This window comes from Jaculus jaculus, chromosome 1 (assembly GCF_020740685.1).
Source record: "Jaculus jaculus isolate mJacJac1 chromosome 1, mJacJac1.mat.Y.cur, whole genome shotgun sequence".
Classification (NCBI taxonomy): Eukaryota; Metazoa; Chordata; class Mammalia; order Rodentia; family Dipodidae; genus Jaculus; species Jaculus jaculus.
The window spans coordinates 111520826-111542899 of NC_059102.1; positions in this window are offsets into that span (position 1 = coordinate 111520826).

Below are 22074 nucleotides of genomic sequence, written 5' to 3' on the forward strand. Positions count from 1 at the left end.
AATTAATAAAATTAAAGATGAAAAAGGCAACATCACAGCAGATACCAGAGAAATTTAAAAAATCTTAGGGACATACTATAAAAACATAAACTCCACTAAGTATGAAAATCTGAAAGAAATGGATGATTTCCTTGATTTACATGACCTACCTAAATTAAATCAAACAGACCTATAACAAATATGGAGATCCAAGCAGTTATCAAAAATCTCCCAACTAAAAAATGCCCAGGCCCAGATGGATTCACTGCTGAATTTTACCCGACCTTCATGGAAGAACTAATACCATTGCTTCTTAAGGTTATCCATAAAATAGAAAAAGAAAAGGAGAACTCCTTCTATGAGGCCAGCATCACCCTGATACCAAAACCAGGCAAAGATAGAACAAAAAAAGAAAATTACAGGCTAATCTTCCTCATGAACATAGATGCAAAAATTCTCAGTAAAATATTGGTAAACAGAATACAAGAATATATTAGAAAGATCATTCACCCTTACCAAGTAGGCTTTATCCCAGAGATGCAGGGATGGTTGAACATACACTAATAGATAAATGTAATACATATATTAATAGACTGAAGGACAAAAATCGCATGATCATCTCATTAGACACAGAAAAAGCATTTGATAAAATCCAACATCCCTTCATGGTAAAAGTCCTACAGAGACTGGGAATAGAAGGAACATATCTCAATATAATAAAGGCTATTTATGACAAGCCCACAGCCAACATATTACTAAATGGGGAAAAATTGGAAGCTTTTCCACTAAAATCAGGAACAAGACAAGGGTGTCCACTGTCCCCACTTTTATTTAATATAGTACTTGAAGTCTTAGCCAAAGTAATAAGCCAAGAGACACACATAAAAGGGATGCAAATTGGAAAGGAAGAGATCAAGTTATAATTATTTGCAGATGACATGATTCTATATATATAAAGGACCCTAAGAACTCTAACAGCAAACTGTTAGAGCTGATAAACACCTACAGTCATGTAGCAGGATATAAAATAAATACACAGAAATCAGTAGCATTCCTATATGCTAACAACAAATACACAGAGGATGAAATCAGAGAATCACTGACATTCACAATTGCATCAAAGAAAATAAAGTACCTTGGCATAAATCTAACCAAGGAAGTAGAGGATCTCTATAATGAAAACTTTAAAACACTCAAGAGAGAAATTGCAGAAGACACTAGAAAATGGAAAAAAACTTCCTTGTTCCTGGATCAGAAGAATCAATATTGTGAAAATGGCAATCTTACCAAGAGCAATATACACATTTAATGCAATCCCCATCAAAATTTGAATGGCATTTTTCATGCAAATAGAAAAAATCTAAAAATTCATTTGGAATCACAAAAACCCTTGAATATCTACAACAATACTGAGCAACAAAAATAAGGCTGGTGGCATCACCATACCTGATTTTAACCTATACTACAGAGCCATAGTAACAAAAACAGAATGGTATGGGCACAAAATCAGACATGTAGATCAATGGAACAGAGTAGAGGACCCAGATGTAAGTCCAGGTACCTATAACCACCTGATATTCAATAAAAATGCCAAAAAATACTCATATGGAGAAAAGAGAGCCTCTTCAGTAAATGTTGCTGGGAAAACTGGATATTTATCTGTAGAAGGATGAAAATAGATTCTTCTCTCTCTCCATGCACAAGAATTAAGTCCAAATGGATTAAAGACCTTAACATCAGACCTGAAACTCTGAAATGGCTAGAGGGAAAAGTAGGGGAAATCCTTCAACATATTGGTTTTGGCAAAGACTTTCTGAATAATTACAAAGATTTTGTACAGCAAAGGACACTGTGAATAAAGCAAAGAGGCAACCTGCAGAATGGGAAAAAATCTTTGCCAGCTATACATCTGATAGAGGACTAATATCTAGGATATATAAAGAACTCAAAAAATTAAATAATAAGAAACCAAACAAACCAATTAAAAAATGGACTAATGAGGGCTGGAGAGATGGCTTAGCCGTTAAGCGCCTGCCTGTGAAGCCTAAGGACCCCGGTTTGAGGCTCAGTTCCCCAGGTCCCATGTTAGCCAGATGCACAAGTGGGCGCATGTGTCTGGAGTTCGTTTGCAGTGGCTGGAAGCCCTGGTGCACCCATTCTCTCTCCCTCCCTCTATCTGTCTTTCTCCCTGTGTCTGTAGCTCTCAAATAAATAAATAAAAAATGAACAAGAACATTTAAAAAAAGGACTATGAAACTAAATAGAGAGTTCTCAAAAGAAGAAATATGGATGGCATATAAGCATTTAAGAAAATGTTCTACATCCCTAGTCATCAGGGAAATGCAGATTAAAACTACATTGAGATTCCATCTCACTCCTGCCAGATTGGCTACCATCATGAAAACAAATGACCATAAATGCTGGCAAGAATGTGGGAAAAGAGGAACCCTTCTATATTGTTGGTGGGAATGGTCCAGCCATTGTGGAAATCAGTGTGAAGGTTCCTAAGACAGCCAAAAATTACCATATGACCCAGCTATAGCACTCTTAGGCATATATCCTAAGGACTCATCTCATTACCTTAGAAATACTTTCTCAACCATGTTTATTGTTGCTCAATTCACAATAGCTGGGAAATGGTACCAGCCTAGATATCCTTCAACTGATGAGTGGATAATGAAGATATGGTACATTTATACAATGGAGTTCTACTCAGCAGTAAAGAAAAATGAAGTTATGAAAATTTCAGGAAAATGAATGGATCTGTAAAGGATTATACTAAGTGAGGTAACCCAGACCCAGAAAGCCAAGTGTCGCATGTTCTCTGTCATATGTGGATCCTAGCTACAGATGATTGGCCTTCTGTGTGAGAAGAAAAAAATCTCAGTAACAGAGGCCAGTAAGCTAGGAAAGAGATATAAAGGGAAGAGAAAGGAAGGGAGGAGGGTTCTTAATGGGATGGTATTGTATATATGTAAGTAGAAGAATAGATTAATGGTGGTGAGAAGGCCCAAAGTGAAGTCAGGGGAAGAGATTGAGTAAAGGAAGGGTGGAGGGAGGGCTAATCAAAATCTAAGGGGATATAAATAAATCATATGGAATCCTTTTTTGGACAATGGAACACTCAGGAGCTGTAGATTGTTGCTATAAAATTTTCAGTGTCAGTGATGGGATACCTTCCAGTGAGTTGTTGGCAAGGGAGGTCCCTGATGCTCCCAAAACATTATAGGCCACTGTAGAGGCCCTTGGTTTCCCACCATGAATAGATGGTAAGACCGTATTGGTGAAGACTCCATGCACTTGGACTGCAAAGTCACTGAGAAACCCTGGTGGAGCTGAGCTGAAAACCAACTCCATGTAGAGCAGCTGACAGAAAGCTGGAAGAAGCCATTCTGCATGCAGTTCAATAGGAGAAAGAGAAATCACCAGTGAAGATACTCAACAGTGGACACTGCAAACCTTATATTTGTCCAGCCAGGCCAAATGAGCCAACGGGTGCAATAGTGGTATGTCTGTCATGGTGGAAACCAAGTGCCCTCTAGTTGGACTGGAGGCCCACTCCATGGGAAGAAATACATCCTTGATACTGAAAACTTAAAACAGGGGTAGTCATGAGCCCTAGGGCTGTAATGTCTGCTGCTATCTGGCTAAAGGTATATACCATGCTTATCAAACTGCCCAGTAAGCACTTTTCTTAATGTTGATACCTTTATACTAATGCTACTCTCAACTTTTGGTTCAGAATCTTCTCTTTTCAGATGGCAGTGACCTGGGGAAGACTCAGAAGTTATCATGGTGTTGAAAAGAAGTGACTGGAGTGCTCAGTACAACAATATCTCTATCACACCTTCCAAGGCTCAGGATCTAACGTGGAAGAGGTGCTGGAAAGAATGTAAGAGCCAAAGGAAGGGTAGGACTCCTTAAAATGTGCTCCCCCAGATACAAAGTGGCTTAGAAATCCATGACCTCACAGTGCCTGACACTACCTGCACATGACCATCATAATAGGAGGAAAATATCCTGACATCAAAATAAAAGAGAGACTGATTGGGATGGGGAGGAGATATGGTGGAGAATGGAGTTTCAAAGGGGAAAGTGTGGGGAGGGAGGGTGTTACCATGGGATATTTTTTATACTCATGGAAGTTGTTAATAAAAATTTGAACCCCCCAAAATACCAAAAGAATAATACCAGAAGAAAAAAAAATATTCTGTCCCTCTCTCTCTCTGCCTTTTTCTGTCTCTGTCAGTCTCAAATAAATAAATAAATGAACAAAAAAATTAGCAAATTCTATTATATATTTTTAATGCCTATTGGAAAATGTTGCTATTCAGTTGTTTTTTTATTTAAGCTATACACAAATAAGAACATGCTGACCAAGACAAGAAAGTTATTCTTTATTTTTCTGATTTACTATGCATTTTTCTTATCTTAAATCTTAAATATAACATGTTTATTTATAAACTTGTGAAGTGAAGTGAATCGTATAGGATAAAATTAAAAGAAAACAGTTTAGGGGTTGGAGAGATGGTTAACTGGTTACAGCACTTGTCTGCAATGCCTAACTACCCCAGTTTAATTCCTCAGTACCCATGTAAAGTTATATGCACCAAATGGTACATGTATCTGGAGTTTGTTTTGCAGTGGCTACAAGCCCTGGTGCGCCTATTTTATTTCCTTTCCCTTTGAAAATAAAAACAAAATATTTTCTAAAAATTTTTATTTATTTATTTGAGAAAGAGGGAGGGAGAGAGAGAGGAAGATCCAGATAGATGGGGGTGGGGAGTGAAATGGGTGCAACAGGGCCTCTATCCAATGCAAAGGAACTCCAGATGCCTGTGCCACCTTGTGCATATGGCTTATGTGGGTCCTGAGGAGCCAAACCTGGGTCTTTTGGCTTTGCAGGCAAGTGCTTTAACTGTTAAGCCATCTCTCCTGCTCCATAAAATATTCTTAAACAAACAAACAAAAAAATAGTTTTAATTTTTCTATCCTAAAAAAAATCACTTTCAGCAGTTTGACATATGTACATGTTTATTTTTTGTTACAGCTTTAATGTGACATAATTAAATAAAAAGTGCATATTTCCATCACAGAATTTGATATTTTGGTACACATGTACCAGATGATGTATATGTCACTGTATTCAAAATAATGAACCTATCTGTCACTCCTAAAACTTTTCTTTTGTCTCTTAATTTCTTCTCTTCACACCATTGAGAAGCAACCATTGAATTCTGTCGCTGTAGACTGGTTTCAATTTTCTAGTTTTATGCAGATGAAGTCATATGCATACCTTTCATGCTTATTTGTCAGCATAATTACATCAAATGTACACTGTGGTCTGGAACAATGGTTCCTGTACTTTGTGGTTGAGTAGTAATATTCTACGATGTAGTTCATCAGTTTGTTCATCTTTTTACTTATTTATGGAACTTGGACTTATTTGTTGCCTTTCAACATTAAGACAAAAATTTCTAACATTTGTGTATATCTTTGGGTGGTAATATATTTTTATTTAAAAGGTAAGGGAATGGCTGGATCATAATATAGGTGTATGTTTAACTGGTTAAGAAGCTGCCAAGATGTGGGCTATGGAAATAGCTTTGTGGTGGAGTCCTTACTTACCATACATAATGCCTTGAATTTAATCCTAAGAATTGTTGGAAAACAATGTCTGAAATATTTTCCTAAGTGGTTGTACCACTAACATTCCCACCAACAGTATACCAGAATTCTAATTCTGTATCTATTGCCAAAAAATTAATGTGGTCAGTCCTTTATGTTTTAGTCATTCCAAAAGTTTGTGTTTATCTCATTCTTGTTTTAATTTGCATTTCCCTAATTACTACTAATTTTGAATTTTCAGTTTTTATTATTTGTCTACTCTGTTTCATCTAGCTATCATTATATTTATATAATACAGTCTTGATTCCTCTATCTTTTCAATCAATCTTAAATCAGGTAATTGAAGACCTCAATTGTTCTTAAGCAGTTGTGACTATTCTAGGCCATTTGCATTTTCCAAATTAATTACATATTTGGTTTGTCAAGTTCTATAAAACTGCCTCACAATTTTGATTACTTTGAATCTGGGGATATTACCAGTTGTCTCTGGTTGTTTCCAGTTACTGAACATTTTGTTCAAAGAAATGAAGAAGCTCACGCTCATAGCAACGTGGCAAGAAATTTTATCTTACAGTAACTCAAAAGTACAAAAAGTTGGGGGTTAGATACATTTCAAGAGAGCAGTGTACTCTTTGAGGTAAACTGTCCAATCACAACAGGTTCCTGGGACTTCTTTTTATGGGGCATAGAAGAAAGAGGAACTGGTTAGTAGTAGGTGCCTCTAAAGCAGCCACTTTGATGGAGATTCCTGTGTTAAAATTGCTCGTTGGATGCTCCTACATCTGCCTCAGGATGAAAGCTTCCTTACAGAGCATTGGAATCCCAAGAGCAGCTGTGCCATGAGGTCTCATTCCACCCTGTAGGACAACTTCCCTGTGGCCACTTCTAGGAGCTCTCTCTCGCTGTTCAGGAGTATGAGACCACAGAGCAGCCCTTCAGTGGTGCTCACTGTACTGGGATTAGCCCTGCAGTTGCTCCTCCCGCGGTCTCAGGGTGAGGGCTGACTTACAGAGCATGGAGACTCCAAAGAAACCATGTAGACGAGCTTATTGTTCTTTGATGTTTTGCTCTCTCTCTCTCTTTCTGTCTCTCTCTCTCCCCCTGAGATCACAAGAGCCTGTGCATTATTGTATACATCTGGCATAAGGTGTGCCAAAATCTCAGGGGAGGGATCTCATGACTCTCCCTATATTGTCTCTTGTGAGTTGACTGAGTTGCTTTTGATAAAGTTGGCAATAGTTGTTTATATTTTTCAATGTGGAGGAAATTTGCCAGACGGCGTGCTTAATAACAATTTGCTTTGAAACCAAATTACTTATTGTAATATATAGGTATGATATTGGTTCTCTTTCTGGATGCAGAATACATATCTTGTATTCTGAAAATAAGAAAGGCATTACACTCTCCACTGTCTAATAGTCAACTCATCTTTCTCATTTGATGGTGTTCACAGGGGCTAGGAGCAATATGCTAGCAAAGTAGCATTTGTAGTATCTAGATAAGTTTACATTGAGAATCTCCTAATTCTCAGGGGATTAGTAAAAATGTGTGCTTTATAACTTTCAGATTTTCCTGGACAAAAAAGAAATAGTGAGCTTTTCTAACCCATCAGTTGTTCTTTTTCTAAGCTACATACTTAAAGTGCTGGCCATGGTAGCAGACTCTGCTTTACGCCTAAGAAAACTGAGTCCTGAGCACTGGTGGGAAAAGCCCACATTATAAAGTTTATCTTTGTTTTTAGGGCTTTGCTGTCAGACTCAGTAGAGTTCAAACATTTACTGAAGACCAGAACAGTATTTTTCTCATATAAGCTTTTCTCATCCTTGGTAACCATGGGGCTGACATGTAGCAAGGAGAATTGCTGGAGCAGCCCTTGAAGGGGCTTCAGCCTCCATGGATAAAGAAGTTCTTAAACACATTCTGCCTAGAATTCATCATTAATACTTGAAACTTCTGTTGGTTTGAAAAGGATTATTTAAAACTGTCATCAATCTCCAAGGAGCCACAAAACACCGCACGTAATACCATATCTTCCCCAGCCACCATGGTTCCCTAATCTTGGAAGCTTGCCTGTTGGGTCTGAGAATGTTAACTGAGGGGTGACTGTCTTATGTAAAGCAGTAGCAGTGACTCGTTCCCTTTCCTTTGCACCCTGGCCCTGTTTGCTTTCAACTCTTTTTTTTTTATGTGTGTGCGTATAGTACATGTGTTGAGGTGTGTGCATGTGTTTGTAGTAAATATGGTGATGTATGCATATATGTACTATAGTTGGTATGGTATGTGCACATATGTGTATAACACATGTGGTGTGGTACATACATTTGTGTAGTACATGTGATGTGATGTGTGCATATATGTATAATCCATGTGGTATGGGTGTATATATGTGTAGTGTACATGGTGTGTGCATGTGTGTAGTACATGTGAGGAGTTGTGTGTATGTGTGTATGTGTGTAGTAAATGTGGAGTGATGTATGCATTTGTGTGTGTAGCACATGGTATTGTGTATGCATGTATGTATAGTACACACAGTATGATATATGCATGTGTGTATAATACATGTGGTATGCTGTGGGCATGTGTTTAGTACATATGGTGAGTTGTATGTATGTGTAGTAAATGTGGTGTGATGTATGCATTTGTGGGTATAGTGTAGTTGGTGTGGTGTGTGCATTCATGTATAGTATACATGGTATGCTGTATGAGTGTATTATGTAGTACATAGATATTGTATGTGAATCTGTATAGTACATGTGGTGAATTGTATGTATGTGTGTGTAGGAAATGTGGTGTCACATGTGCATATGTATGCAGTACAATTGGTGTGTTGTGTCACTTATGTGTGTAACATGGCATATTCATGTATGTGCTATGTCATAATTTCCCCAACTTGTTTGAATCTTCTATTGAACTATATTGTCTGTGTGAATCATTTTAAGCTGGGCATCATTGTGGAAATAGCAACCTGTGCCTGGTATAGTATGTGCATGTGTGTGTAGTAAATGTGGTGATGTATGCATGTATGTGTATAGTAAATGTGGTATAATGTATGCATTTGTGTAGTGGGTGTGGTGTGTGTATATGTGTAGTACATGTGGTTTGATGTATCATGTGTGGGTGGTGCATGTGGTATGGTATGTACATATTTGTATAGTACTTAAGTTGTGGTGTATGCACATGTTGTGTGGTATGTGTATGTGTGTGTAGGGCATGAATGTGGTGTGATGCATGTATATACATGCAGTAAAGTTGGTCTAATATGTGCATGCATGTGTTTAACACATGTATTATGTATGTATGCATGTGTGATACATGTGGTATAGTGTGTATATGTGTGTAGTACTTATGTTGTGGTGCATGAATATATGTACACTGCATATGTGACATGATGTGTGCATGACTGTGTGTGTAGCACATGTGGGGTGGTGTGTATACATGTGTGTGCAGATGTGCTTGCTTCTTGTGTTCATGTACAGAGGCCAAAGGACACTGGGAGCCCTCCCTAGTCCTTATGTATGGATTTCCTTGAGACCAAGTCTCTCATTGAACCTGGAGCTGCTGCTCCCACCCTCCTGTGTCTCCCATACACTGTGCCCCTATCCTCTGAGCCCCATTCTTCATTCCCTACCCCCTAGCCCCCAAATTCTCCAGTTTCCACTGGTTACTTCTCTCCTTCAGTTGCAGGCATCTCTGGCCAAGCCAGGTATTTTCATGGGTCCTAGGGAATTGAAGTCAGGCCATCTCAGACCCTCTCAGGACCTTATTCTTGTAAGGCAGGTGTTTTTACCTGCATAACCATGTTCCTAGCCTCTCCTTTCAAGTCTTATTCACCCCTCAGGTCTTTCTGCAACTCTCTACTCAGTCAGTATCAGGTGATACTGTCCTCTACAGTAGCACCTAATGTTTCCCTCATCATTTACAGACTATGTCATAATTTCCCCAACTTGTTTGAATCTTCTATTGAACTATATTGTCTGTGTGAATCATTTTAAGCTGGGCATCATTGTGGAAACAGCAACCTGTGCCTGGTCCATGGTTGGCAGTGAATAGATGTTGGGTGAGTGTATGATGGATGAATGCATGGAGCAGTCCCTGAGTGGGTAGCACTAACCTGGATTTCAAGTAGAAGCCATCAAGCAAACTTTTCTTGTTCATGGGTTGGGTTAAGTCACATAGGAGCAGGATTTGACAAGCAAGTGAAGAAAAACCATAGAGATTTCAGAAGAAAGGGAAATAATATTGTGGTAAAGATCAGAGAAACTTGTCCTAGGTGCTATGTAGGTTGGAGGGAAATTACCTGGTTGGGACCAAGCATTTTGAAAATGAATTAGGTATTGATACAGATTAGGAACAAAATAGCTTTTTACCCCCAGGTAGTCAGAGAGGGACACAGGCTGAAAGGAACATGGATGCCCACCTGCCCTGGTAAGTCTGGACCCCCAACCTGATTCAGTCTGATCCAAGATGATAAAAGTTTTCTGATTCTTCCTTCTTTCTGTGGCCTTTTGGTGGCCGTTTCTGAGTCTGTGATCTCCTCAGTTCACCAACCCACTAATGTCCTTCAGATATATCTGTACTCAGCAATGAGGCTCCTTTCCATTGGGTGCTGAATTTAGAGAAAGATCTGTTCCAAGTTGCCACGTGGCATTCTCAGTCTTTCAGGAGACCCTTTTGAGTTTGTGAGCTTTTTAACCTTTCTTCTCTCCTATTTTTACTTTCTTTTAAAATAAATCTTTGATAATTTACCTTTCATCATATCTGCATTTTAAAATTCTTTGCTAATTGAAGATAGAGTTTAAGGCTTGAAAGCCACTGGTTTGGGGAGTTCTAAGTTCTAAGAGAGACTCAGAGCCCAGTCTTTCTCCTGTTACAGTATGTCCTCTGTAACCTCAAATTAAATATGGTTACACTCTTTGCAGGTTGATGAATGGATTGGGGGGCACTGTGGAAAATATTAATCTGTTATGAAACTGTAGAATACTTTGGCAAAAAAGGAAAGACATGCTGTTTGTTCCTATTTGCAAAGAACCATTTGTTCATATGAATGTACTCACCTTGAAATGTTTCTCACTTACTCCTAACTTGCCATCAGAGTTTAGGAAGTTATAAAGTTGAGAACCCATGCTCTTTTGGTGTCTTTTAAAGTTCCTGAAATGTTCATGGCTCTGTGTTTCTTTACTCTCATTTTGTTTTGATTTTCCTAGCATGGGTAGCTCCTCACAAAATCTTATTAACATGTAGGTGAGGGCTGGGAAAAATGTTCTTTTTAAATATTCTTTTTATTTTATTTATTTGAGAGACAGACAGTGGGAAAGAAGGAGGCAGATAGAGAGAATGGGTACCTCAGAGCCCCCAGCCACTGCAATCGAACTCCAGATGCATGTGCCACCTTGTACATTTGGCTTATTTGGGTTCTGGGGAATCATACCTGGGTCCTTTAGCTTTGCAGACAAGTGCCTTAACCACTAAGCCATCTCTCCAGCCTGGGAAAAATGGTTTTAACTTGAATATAAAGGAATTATCAATTTGTGTATATATGCATGCATACACACTTGTTTTTAAAATATCTATTACTGAACTCTCCTACTCCAATATTTACTTTAGCTGGGAAATAACATACAATGAATATTGGGATTTTTCAGATAGATGTTTATATTATGTGCATACAAGGATGAACTTCTTCTTGTTTTATAATATTCATGCATCTTTTCACTTCTGTGGACTCATAATTTTCTAGAACTACCAGAAGGATGGTAAAATACTAGTTGTGATATTGAGCATTTTTGTCTGATTCATTTCAAAATACATTTTATTCATAATTTATTTTCAAGCAGAGCTAGAATGAGAATGGGTATGGCAGGCAGGGAGAAAGAGAGAGAGAGAATGGGTACACCAAAGTCTCCAGCCATTGCAACTGAACTCCAGTTGTATGCACCGCTTTGTGCAACTGACCTTCTGTGGGTACTGAAGAATCAAATCCAGGCTGTGAGACTTAGCAAACATGCATACTTAATTGCAGTTGAGCCATTTCCGCAGCCCATTGTCTGAGTCTTTATATTAAATATGTTCAAAGGACTTTATATTTAAATATGCTACCAATTAATTTGAGTATAGGTATACCATATTAAGAAAAACCCTTCTATTTCTAGGTCACATACTTATAATTTTGTTAATTGCTTAAAAATTTATTTAGGCAATTAGATATCTTTTCTCCTTTGGCCTATTAATGTGATAAATTATAGATTTCCTAATATTAGTCCATAATTACATTCACTCCTGGGATAAACCCTACTTTGTCATGGTGCATTATTCTTCTAATATCTTGACAGATTTGATTTTACAATGTCTTATTAATGTTACATGTATTTATAGTTATAATTGAGATTACCTAGGAGACTGGGAGTTTATCTCAGTTCCTCTTCCATGGCCAACTCTTGCTTCCAACCCCTGAAGTTCTATACAGGGCTGGGAGGTTGAATATTTCTGGCTCTGGTCACTTTCTGGTCATATTGTACTGTGTTTTTTTTTCAAATTTTATTCTCCTCTATTGTCTATACAGCATAATTTTTCTTGAAACCACTTTCTTAGTTTTCTCAAATTCAGATTGCTTTTTCCCACTTTCTTTTATGTTTTCTTTGGCTTTAATAATCAGAACTGTGGGGTAAGATAAACCCATTTTATTAACCTGAAAGCCCCTGGGATTGTTCACCAAATCTAGGAGTAATAAACAAAATGAAATGACATGGGCTTTTCATTAAGTTCATTCTTGGGACTGTAGCATTTCCAAATTCAGGTAAGATTTTCATCATGGGAATGTCTCTGTCTCAGGGAGGAGCCATTATCTTTGAACTTTTCCATAGGAGTTGAGAACAGCTCAGTGCTGGCCCAACATCACAGCAACCTTAGCTGGCATGCATTTCTCAAGTGTTAAGCCTTAGGCCTGGGGTAGCATTTTTATGATAAAGACCTGTTCATATGTGCAATAACTGATCATTTGACTAAGTTGCATATTTGTTCAGAATTAATAAATTTCTACCTGTGTTAATACTGTGTACTATTGGATTTTTAGGAGACATTTTGAGATATCCTGTATAAACATCTTGTTATTCCTGTAGGTGTGTTCACCTTTTAATTTTTTAAATATTTAATATTGTGGTGTATGATTGTTACCTACAAAATTAACACTGGAGGATCCTGCAAACAAGTCATCAAACTGCTAAAAGAAGACATTTGTCATAACATTTTAAATATTTGAATAATAGTTTGAAAATAATTGAAAATTTTGTGTAAGTTTAGGATTTTGTGTTGGGCCACATTCATAGCTATCCTTCACAGTCAAGGATCCAGCAGTCGTGGTTTGGAGTCACCTGCAAGAATCTGTGAGAGGATGAAAAGTTAACCAACCTTGAAACAAACACAAAATACCATCATGAGTTACAAGCATCAAGGTGTGTCATGAGTCAGTCTTGTGTAATACTTTATGGTCAGTAGGGGTCTCTTGGAGATGGCCCCTAGGGTCTACCTTGGGCACGTGCAGCAGTGTCTCTGCCTGGCCTCCTTTCCTTTTCCCTGACCTGCTTTCTGCAGATGGTGCTCCTCATAGTCAAGGCTGGAGTTCCTAACTCTTGTTTCCTCTTGTGACAGCTGGTGTTGCCTGTCTTTTACCTTCAGCTTCAAAGCTTCCAGTACTCCACACATGAATATTTGTTTTCCCAGTCATGCCACCTTCCAATAAACTAGAGCAGACTTCTTTGTTGGCTTCTTTGACCAAGCACTTGCTAGAGCAGATTCTCATGGCAGTGTGATTGTCAAGGGGTTTCTGGTGAGAGTCCTAGAAAACTGCAAGGTTAAGGCTGGGAAGGGAGAAAGGCCTTAAGTAAAGGTGCTGGAATTCCCAATTCTCAGCTGGCAGAAGGATTCAACCAGATTCCTGCTGAAGGGTTCCCTTCCCACACCCTGCCCTGCCATACTTCATCCCCATTAACTTTCTTTTTTTCTTTTTTTGAAACACTGCTTTTGTTTATTTTTATTTGTTTATCAGAGAGAGAGAGAGAGAGAGGGAGGGAGGGAAAAAGGCAGACAAAGAGAATGACACACCAGGGCCTCTAGCCACTGCAAATGAACTCCAGACTCATGCACCATCTTGAGCATCTGGCTGTATGTGGGTACTTGGGAACTGAACCTAGGGCCTTTGGCTTTGCAGGCAAGCATCTTTACTAAGCCATCCGTCCAGCCCTCATTTCACTTTTTTTAAAAAAAAAATTAATTAATTAATTTATTTGAGAGCGACAGACACAGAGAGAAAGACAGATAGAGGAAGAGAGAGAGAATGGGTGTGCCAGGGCTTCCAGCCTCTGCAACCAAACTCCAGACGCATGCGCCCCCTTGTGCATCTGGCTAACGTGGGACCTGGAGAACCGAGCCTCAAACCAGGGTCCTTAGGCTTCACAGGCAAGCACTTAACCGCTAACCCATCTCTCCAGCCCTCATTTCACTTTCTATCCTGCTTCATGTGCACAGCCGGGAAAGGTTCTCCACTCTTAATGACTTCTATGGCTTAGTTAAGACCACCAAGATAACCCAGGCTAATCTGCTAGAGATTCTCCCTTCAATTCTTACTACCTTGTTCCCCACAGTCAAGGTAAGAGATGCTATTTCCTTGTAGGGATCTCAGTTTCTAGGACTTTGAGGTTCTTCAGAGTGACTTCTGATCTATTAAAGTTTCTATGACTCTGTATCTTCAACGGGTTATTTATAGCTATTAGTGAAATGAGATCCATTCTCCAAAGCTTCCAGAAAACACAAGGTACACAAAAAATGTGCTTTGAAATGTAATTTTCTTTTATTCTGTCTTATTTTTTCTTGGCCCTGGCATTCATATGACATGTGCATTTCTATTTCAGCATCTTGCAGAGAGAAAGCGGCACTAATGTTTTGAATATGATATTATTGTCAGACAATTTCATTTCGAATAATAGGTTTTCATTCTCAATGTCCTAAGTGTAATTTAAACACAGCAAATGTATACAAGTGTTTACTCTTTGACATTTATTTTCAATAGCTTGTAAGCCCTCACATGCTCTTAGTAGAAAGCAAAAAAGTACTAGAGCTAGCCTGGCTGTTAGGAGGTACTATTTAAAGCCTCTGTTGGACAGAAATGATCATGTTGAAGCTGACTGTGGAGTGTGGTAATGCCAAGTGCTAGCAGATGCTCAGGAAACCTGTCACTTGTGCCATGTGCTACACAAAAATTTCAAGAGGATTTAGAGGTGTTTTTTTCTTTCTTTTTTATTTTCCTGGAGGAAGCTTCAGCCGTCATCATCTCTGTATTTCCTTTGTGCTGTGGAGGGAGCCTGCGAAAGCAAAGGAATGTGAGGCTGCAAGCTTGGGCCAGGGAGGGAAGGGTTTCCCCCTGAGGCTTCCAGCTGAGCTAAGTGACTATGCAGTTTTACACCTGGGAACCAGGGATTGAGTTGAGAAGAGGGGAAGGTGCCTGGAAGCCTGCTCTCCCTCCCTTTGACTGGCTGGAGTGCTCTGCTCGTCTGGGAGAATGTTGTAGAGCTCCTTAGAGTCTCTGTTTCCCTATCTATAAAATGCAGAGTGATAGTGACCTTGTAGTATTTTCATAAATTTTTTGGTACTTGCAAAATGCCTGCACTGGTATTTAGATAGGAAGGTATAAGGACATACTTTGGCCATGATTTTAATTTTAAATAAAATTAACAGAAAATGATCATCATGATAGATAGAATAATGTCCCCTGCAAAGAGGTCAACAGGCTCTTAATCCCTGGAGCCCAAGAGTGCTACTGATCATGGAAAAAGGGGCTGTATAGGTATGATGCCATTAAGGTTTGAAGAGAGAATTCAGGTAGACAGATTATTTTGGGTCATCCGGGCGGTTGTAGTAGAATCACAGAAGGCTTTAAGAATGGAGACCATTCCCCTGCTATGGTTGAGGCAGGATAGGAAGACAGAAAGTTGAGGAGACTTAGGAAAAGGAGTCCTCACCCTGGGGACTGATTGAAGTCTCTCACCATTTGAGAGGCAAGAATCATTTAATGCATTTATCCCTTCTCTGCTGTAACCCTGCAATTTTCCAGGAATCTCACCAGAAATACCTTTACTAAAAAAAGACATGTTTTGTGCAACCCTAGTAGCTCCTGGTTTATATCAGCACCTCCAGAGCCACCTTATAATCTTACTTATCAAAACAAGAGAGAAAAGGAAAAGTTTCTTAGTATCATTTTCAGATGTAACTTGAGAGCCATCAAAATGGAGTATAAGCTATGATAAGGTATTTTATTACAACTTTCCTGTGAGAAACCCATGCCTATTCTCTGAGGTATGTGTTTCTTTTTGAGTGCCTCTTTTAGCCCTCATGCTTAAAAATCTATATTAAAATGTATTTCTGAGGCTGGAGAGATGGCGTAGTGGTTAAGCGCTTGCCTGTGAAGCCTAAGGACCCCGTTTCGAGGCTCGGTTCCCCAGGTCCCACGTTAGCCAGATGCACAAGGGGGCGCACGCGTCTGGAGTTCGTTTGCAGAGGCTGGAAGCCCTGGCGCGCCCATCCTCTCTCTCTTCCTCTATCTGTCTTTCTCCCTGTGTCTGTCACTCTCAGATAAATAAATAAAAAAATGAACAAAAAAATATTTAAAAAAAATGTATTTCTGTGTGGTGTGCATGTATGAGTGCATGCAGGTGGAGGTCAGATGTCAATGTCAGGTGACCCCTTCTATTGTGGGGATAAATTATAATAACAAGCCAGGTGTTGTGGAACATGCCTTTAATCCCAGCACTTGGATTTGGCCTTGAGTTCAAGGCCACCCTGAAACTATATAGTGAATTCTTTGTTGGCCTGGGCTAGAGTAAGACCCTACCTCTGTTAAAAAAAAAAAAGCAACAAAAAAACTATAATAACAAACTGTGGGAATGAACTATGAGAACGAAATATGGGAATGAACTATGGCAAAGAACTGTGGGAATATTTCTTATGAACCTTAAACATAGCTTTTGTGATATTATTGCTGTGAGATGTTAAATTCTTTACTTCTAAGTTGCCCTAAAGTTAATCTGACAACTATGTAAGCAACCCACTTAAAGCAATGTGAATAGGTTTCCTCTGCCTTGATGTACTTTGGGCTTGAATAGCATGGATGACCAATATTGACAAGAAATGTTTAGAGATTCTGAGTGCTCTTCAGGTATGCTCGGTGTTCCTTTCCTCAGAGGCCTGACTGGACTGTTGACTCTGAACAAACATTCATGTATAAGCAGTGCTGATCACAGTGTTGAAGATGAGGTCAGTAACTATGGCCTGTTGAAGACAGCAGGTGGGTTTAGTGTGATTGCATTCATGAGCAGAGTGTGTGTGTTCTGGATCAGCAGAGTCCAGCAGGTCACACCCCTAAGTCCCTTCCTTTAACAAATGTTTAAGGATTATCCAAAGTCAGAAATTCCTTACCCTTTGCTCATATAATGTACTACTTGCGGATATATTACTGATTCTTTGCTGTTCAATAAAAGTGCCGATGAGTGCCTGTATGAAGGAGGGAGGAAGGCATAGCCACAGTGACATCAGAGCAGCAGTGACAGCAGACACAGCAGGTTTACTAATGGCTTAAACTAAACTTCTCTTCAGTTTCCTTTTTCCTCGGGCAGCCACTAAAGGCAGCTAGCCCACTCCTGGGCTGGGTGTACCAGCGTTTAGCTCTCCCACTTCTCAGGCTCTGCTCATAGAAGCAGTTTGCCCACATCTGGATAGGAATGTTCCAGAGGTTACTATTTACTAAATTCAGGGTTTCACCCCCCAAATAGGGACTCTATTGCTCTCTATATTAGCTTTTGAGGGTCTCTCACAGAACCTCGAGCTTGGCTGGACAAGCTATCCAGAAACTCCTTGGAATCTGTCTGTCTTTACCATGTGGGAGTACATCTGTGCATACCACCATGTCCAACTTTTATGTGGGGGCTGAGGACCCCAACTCAGGTCCTCATGCTTGCACGTCAAGCAGTTTACCCACCGAGTCACTCCCCAGTCCTCTATATTAAACTATCCTTCATCACCCCCAGCTCAGCTTCATACTGGCAGTCCTGAAATTCTTTTCTGTGTTGAAGAAAAGATTCTGGGTTTACCTGAGTTGATGTGCCTAAAAATTAAAGGAATTTCTCAGGCTACTGCAGTACTGTACAATAGTGTGGAGCTACACTTCCAATCCCTTCCATTTTTGACAGTCAGAGGGACAATGGCATGAAAACAGAAGGAGAGCCAGCATCATGTGCATTGCTGGCTTTGAAGCTGTAGGGAGAAGCCACTATAGAAAGACTGTCTTCCCAACATAAGCTGTGGGAGGTAAGGAGATAGATTTATGTTCTAGAGAATCCAGAGGGAACTAGCCTTGTAGACAACTCAACTTTCATCCATTTCTCTGACATGCAGAAGGGTAGAGAGTAAATTTGTGTTATTTGAAGCTCGGCTTATAGTGATTTTTGTTGTTGTTGTTGCTGTTTTTCAAGGTAGGGTCTCATTCTAGTCCAGGCTGACCTGTAATTCAAAATATAGTCTCAGAGTGGCCTTGAACTCATGGTGATCCACCTACCTCTGCCTCTCAAGTGCTGGGATTAAAGGCATGCACAACCACACCCAGCTGTAGTGAATTTTTTATATCCACAGTAGAAAATGTCTCCATTCTTAAAAAGACTGTCATGAGTGAGTGGGATTCTACAAAGTATGAGGAGGCCCATAGTGCTCTCTGAACCAGCTATTAAAGTATATGCTCAATTCAAGTTCCATTGAACTTGGTAAGGATCTTTGAAATCTTATTCCTGTCACTTCTGCCCACACATAAAGTTTTGAGAGACATTTAAGATGCTTGCTACAAATTTTTAGATTTACATTTGAGTCAGAGCAAAAGTCAGTAGTAGGGGCCAGGAAGCTGGAAAGGGGCTACAAGGGAGGGAGGAGATGGGAAGACCTAAGTAGAGGAACAGACTACTGGGGATGGAATGACCTAAGTAGGGTCATGGGAAGGAACTGAGTAAAGGAAGGGTGGGAGGAGGGTTAATCAAAATTTAAGATATTATAAATAATCCATATGGAAGCCTACTTCTTTGGATAATGATGTACTTAGAAGCCATAAATTGTTACTAGAAAAATTTCAGTGTCAGGGATAGGATACCTTCTAGTGAGTTGTTGGCTAGGGAGGTCCCTGATGTCCCCAAAACAGTGCAGGATGTTGTAGAGGCTTTTGGTTTCCCACCAGGACTAGAGGGTAAGACACTCTTATTGAAGACTCCACACACTAGTGCTGCAAGGTCACTGAGAAATCCTGCTGAGCTGAGCTGGAAACTTCCTCCCTGTTAAGTTGCTGTCAGAAAGCTGGAAAGAGCTATGCTTCATGCAGCTTTATGGGAGAGAGAAGTTATCAACCATGGTGAACTGCATTAGACCCTGTAAGCCCTAAGATTGGCCAGCCAGGCCAAATGTGCCAACTGGTGCAATAGTGGCATGTCTGGGGGAAACCATCCACTCTCTAATTGGACTGGAGGCCTGCTCCACAGGAAGGAATATTTGCATGGTGCTGAAAACCTAGTCAAAAGCCTATGGCTGGGAGGTCATCAGCCTTGGGGAAGTAACACCCGCCATTGTCTGGTTAAATGCATATATTATGCCCACCAAACTGCCCTGTGAGCACTTTCTTCAATGTTTATCCCCATGTAGTTAAGTAACTCTTACTTTTCAGATGGTGGTGACCACTGGGGATGTCTCAGAAGCCACTATAGTGCTGAGAAGTGACAAGGGAGTGTTCAGACATCTCTATTATACCCTCCAAAGCTCAGGGTCCATTGTGCAAGAGGTGGCAGAGAGAACGCAAGAGCCAATGAAGGGAAAGACTGCTTAAAATGCAGTCTCCAAGACACAAAAATTGCCTTGGTATTCATGACTCATAGTGCCTTACACTACCTACACAAGACCTTCACAATAGGAGGAAAGGATGATGACATCAAAATAAAAGAGAGATTAATTGGAAGGGGGAGGGGATTTGATGGAGGGTGGATTTGAGAGGGGGAATGGAGTGGAGAGAGGGAACAATCTTGGTTTTATTGTCTATAATTATGGAAGCTGTCAATCAAAAGTTTAAAAAAAGTAGAAAAAAAAGATGCAAAACACAATACCCACTATACAATATTAGTTGTGATTATTAATATATTTATTATTTGAAATATTACCATATTGTTATAGAACTATGGAATGTTAAGTCAGGAAAATCTATGAGGCATTAATCATTGACCCCACTACCCTTATTGTGGTTGAATAACTTGAAAGTGTTCTCTTGATGTTTAGCCAGAGGCATGGCTTGGATAATTATTGGGAGATGGGTTAGGCGGTAAGCAAGAGATGGCACAATGACACAGTCTGGAGAAGAGAGGGAGATAAGTTGTAGAAGTTCATTGGCAGAATGATTTAGTCATATACAAGAGTCAGTAGTGCTTGGGAGGGACTGGTAATGGGAGAGGCGAGGCGGTGTACTCCTGGGACTTGAATAGGAAGCTCATTTAGATACAGTGGCACTAATTATTAGAAGCCATTTGCTGAGTTGGTCATAGGAAATGGATTGTAGTTAGTGATAGCTTTGTGTGTGTGTGTGTGTGTGTGTGTGTGTGTGTTAGAAGAAACTGGTGTTTATGTAAGTCATCCCATAATTTTTCCTCTCACTTTTGGAAAGTGTTAAGATGGGCTCATTCTGAATTCTGCTTTATGAATAAAGTATTGCAATCAGATTACAGTAAACTCTAAAATGTAAATGACCTGCTAAAAAAGGTAAAAATTCCACATGTTCAGAATTAAATATTGAGTTTGTGACCTTTGGTTTTGGAAATTTTTACCAGATTTACCACAGATGGTTGAGAAAATCCAAATCAAGTCAAACCAAGTTTAATTGAAGTGACCCAAAGTGACCTAAAACTATTTCATAAGTAGTAATAATTCCAAATTTATCCCTGACTTTCAACGTCTTCTCAGTATACAAACTATTCATCTAAACACACACAAATACGTCACACATCTACCTCTCACATGCACACACACAGATGCACACATTTCAAACACACACAAACACACTCACAGATGCACACATATCACAATGACACACACTGCCATCTGCTCTTAGATACGCACATATCACATGCACACACGGGCCCTGTACCCTCATACATCACACATGTACCCTCACACATCACACATGTACCCAACCTTGTTCAAGAGTAGTGGGCAACTGATTCCAAAGCTTTTTACATATTTTTGCCTTCAGAGTGATATGGTGAATTTTAAACATTTGTTGCCAATGTATGTTAGATACAAATGTCATCTGAATGCTATGTATTTTCCCAGATTATTTTAAGTGGCCATTTCAAAAGGAAGGAGTAGGAGATGGAAAAGTGAAGTGATTATCCCTTGAAGCATGAGCATGCACTTGTGTGTGGGGAAGCCAGAGGTCAATGTTGGGTGTCTTCCTCAGTCATTCTCCATCATATTTTTTTTCCAAAAAAAAAAAAAAGTATTGATTTGACAGAGAATGGGGGAGAGGGAGAGAGGAAGAAAGAATAGGCATACCAGGACCTCTAGTCACCTCAAACAAACTCCAGCTGTGAGTGCCCCCTTGTGCATCTGGCTAACGTGGATCCTTTGGCTTTGGAGATAAATGCCTTAACCGCTGAACCATCTCTCCAGCCCTCTATCTTACTTTTTAATGCAGGGTCTTTCAGTGAATCCAAAGCTCACTGATTCATCTAGACCCCCTGCCCAGGATCCTCCTATCTCTACCACTAGTATGCTAGGATAACAGGGATATACCACCTTGCTCTGTTTTTTTCTTTAAAGTATTGATTATGAGATTTATTTTGGGGGACTTAAGGTTAAGAGGGAATGCAAAACAGGAAAATCCAAGCCAAAAGAAATTCTTCCCTTCCCAAGCCTGGATAAGCCCTGTAGGTCTTTCCTCCTCATTCCCAGGCTGGTTGGGAGCAGGGAGAATTTCTTGTTGCCTGGACACTTTCTTGCACCTTCCTGCTTGATTCCCACATGTCTGAACCTCTTTCCCCAGAGGCTTCTTTCCTGGAGAAAGTCCTCTCTCTGTGCTCTGCATTTTACATGGGTAATGAGGACCTGAACTCAAGTTGCTATACTTGAGTGGCAAGCATTTCACTAAGTGAGCCACCTTCTAGCCTAAGGTGAAGCTCCATCAGGGAATTTTGTTCACACTCAAGATCTCACCTTTGTCAGCAACAATTCTTCATTAAGCATATTTCTAGGCAGTTCCTCCCTTAACAGAGCCTATGGAGATGACTTTCAAGCACCTTTTGTCACTCTTCAATGTTTTGAGGATATTTACTTGTTTGCTTAGGACTTCAGAACCACAGTAGGGATGAGTTCTCCAGTGATAGTGAATATTTGATGGAGAGAATCACC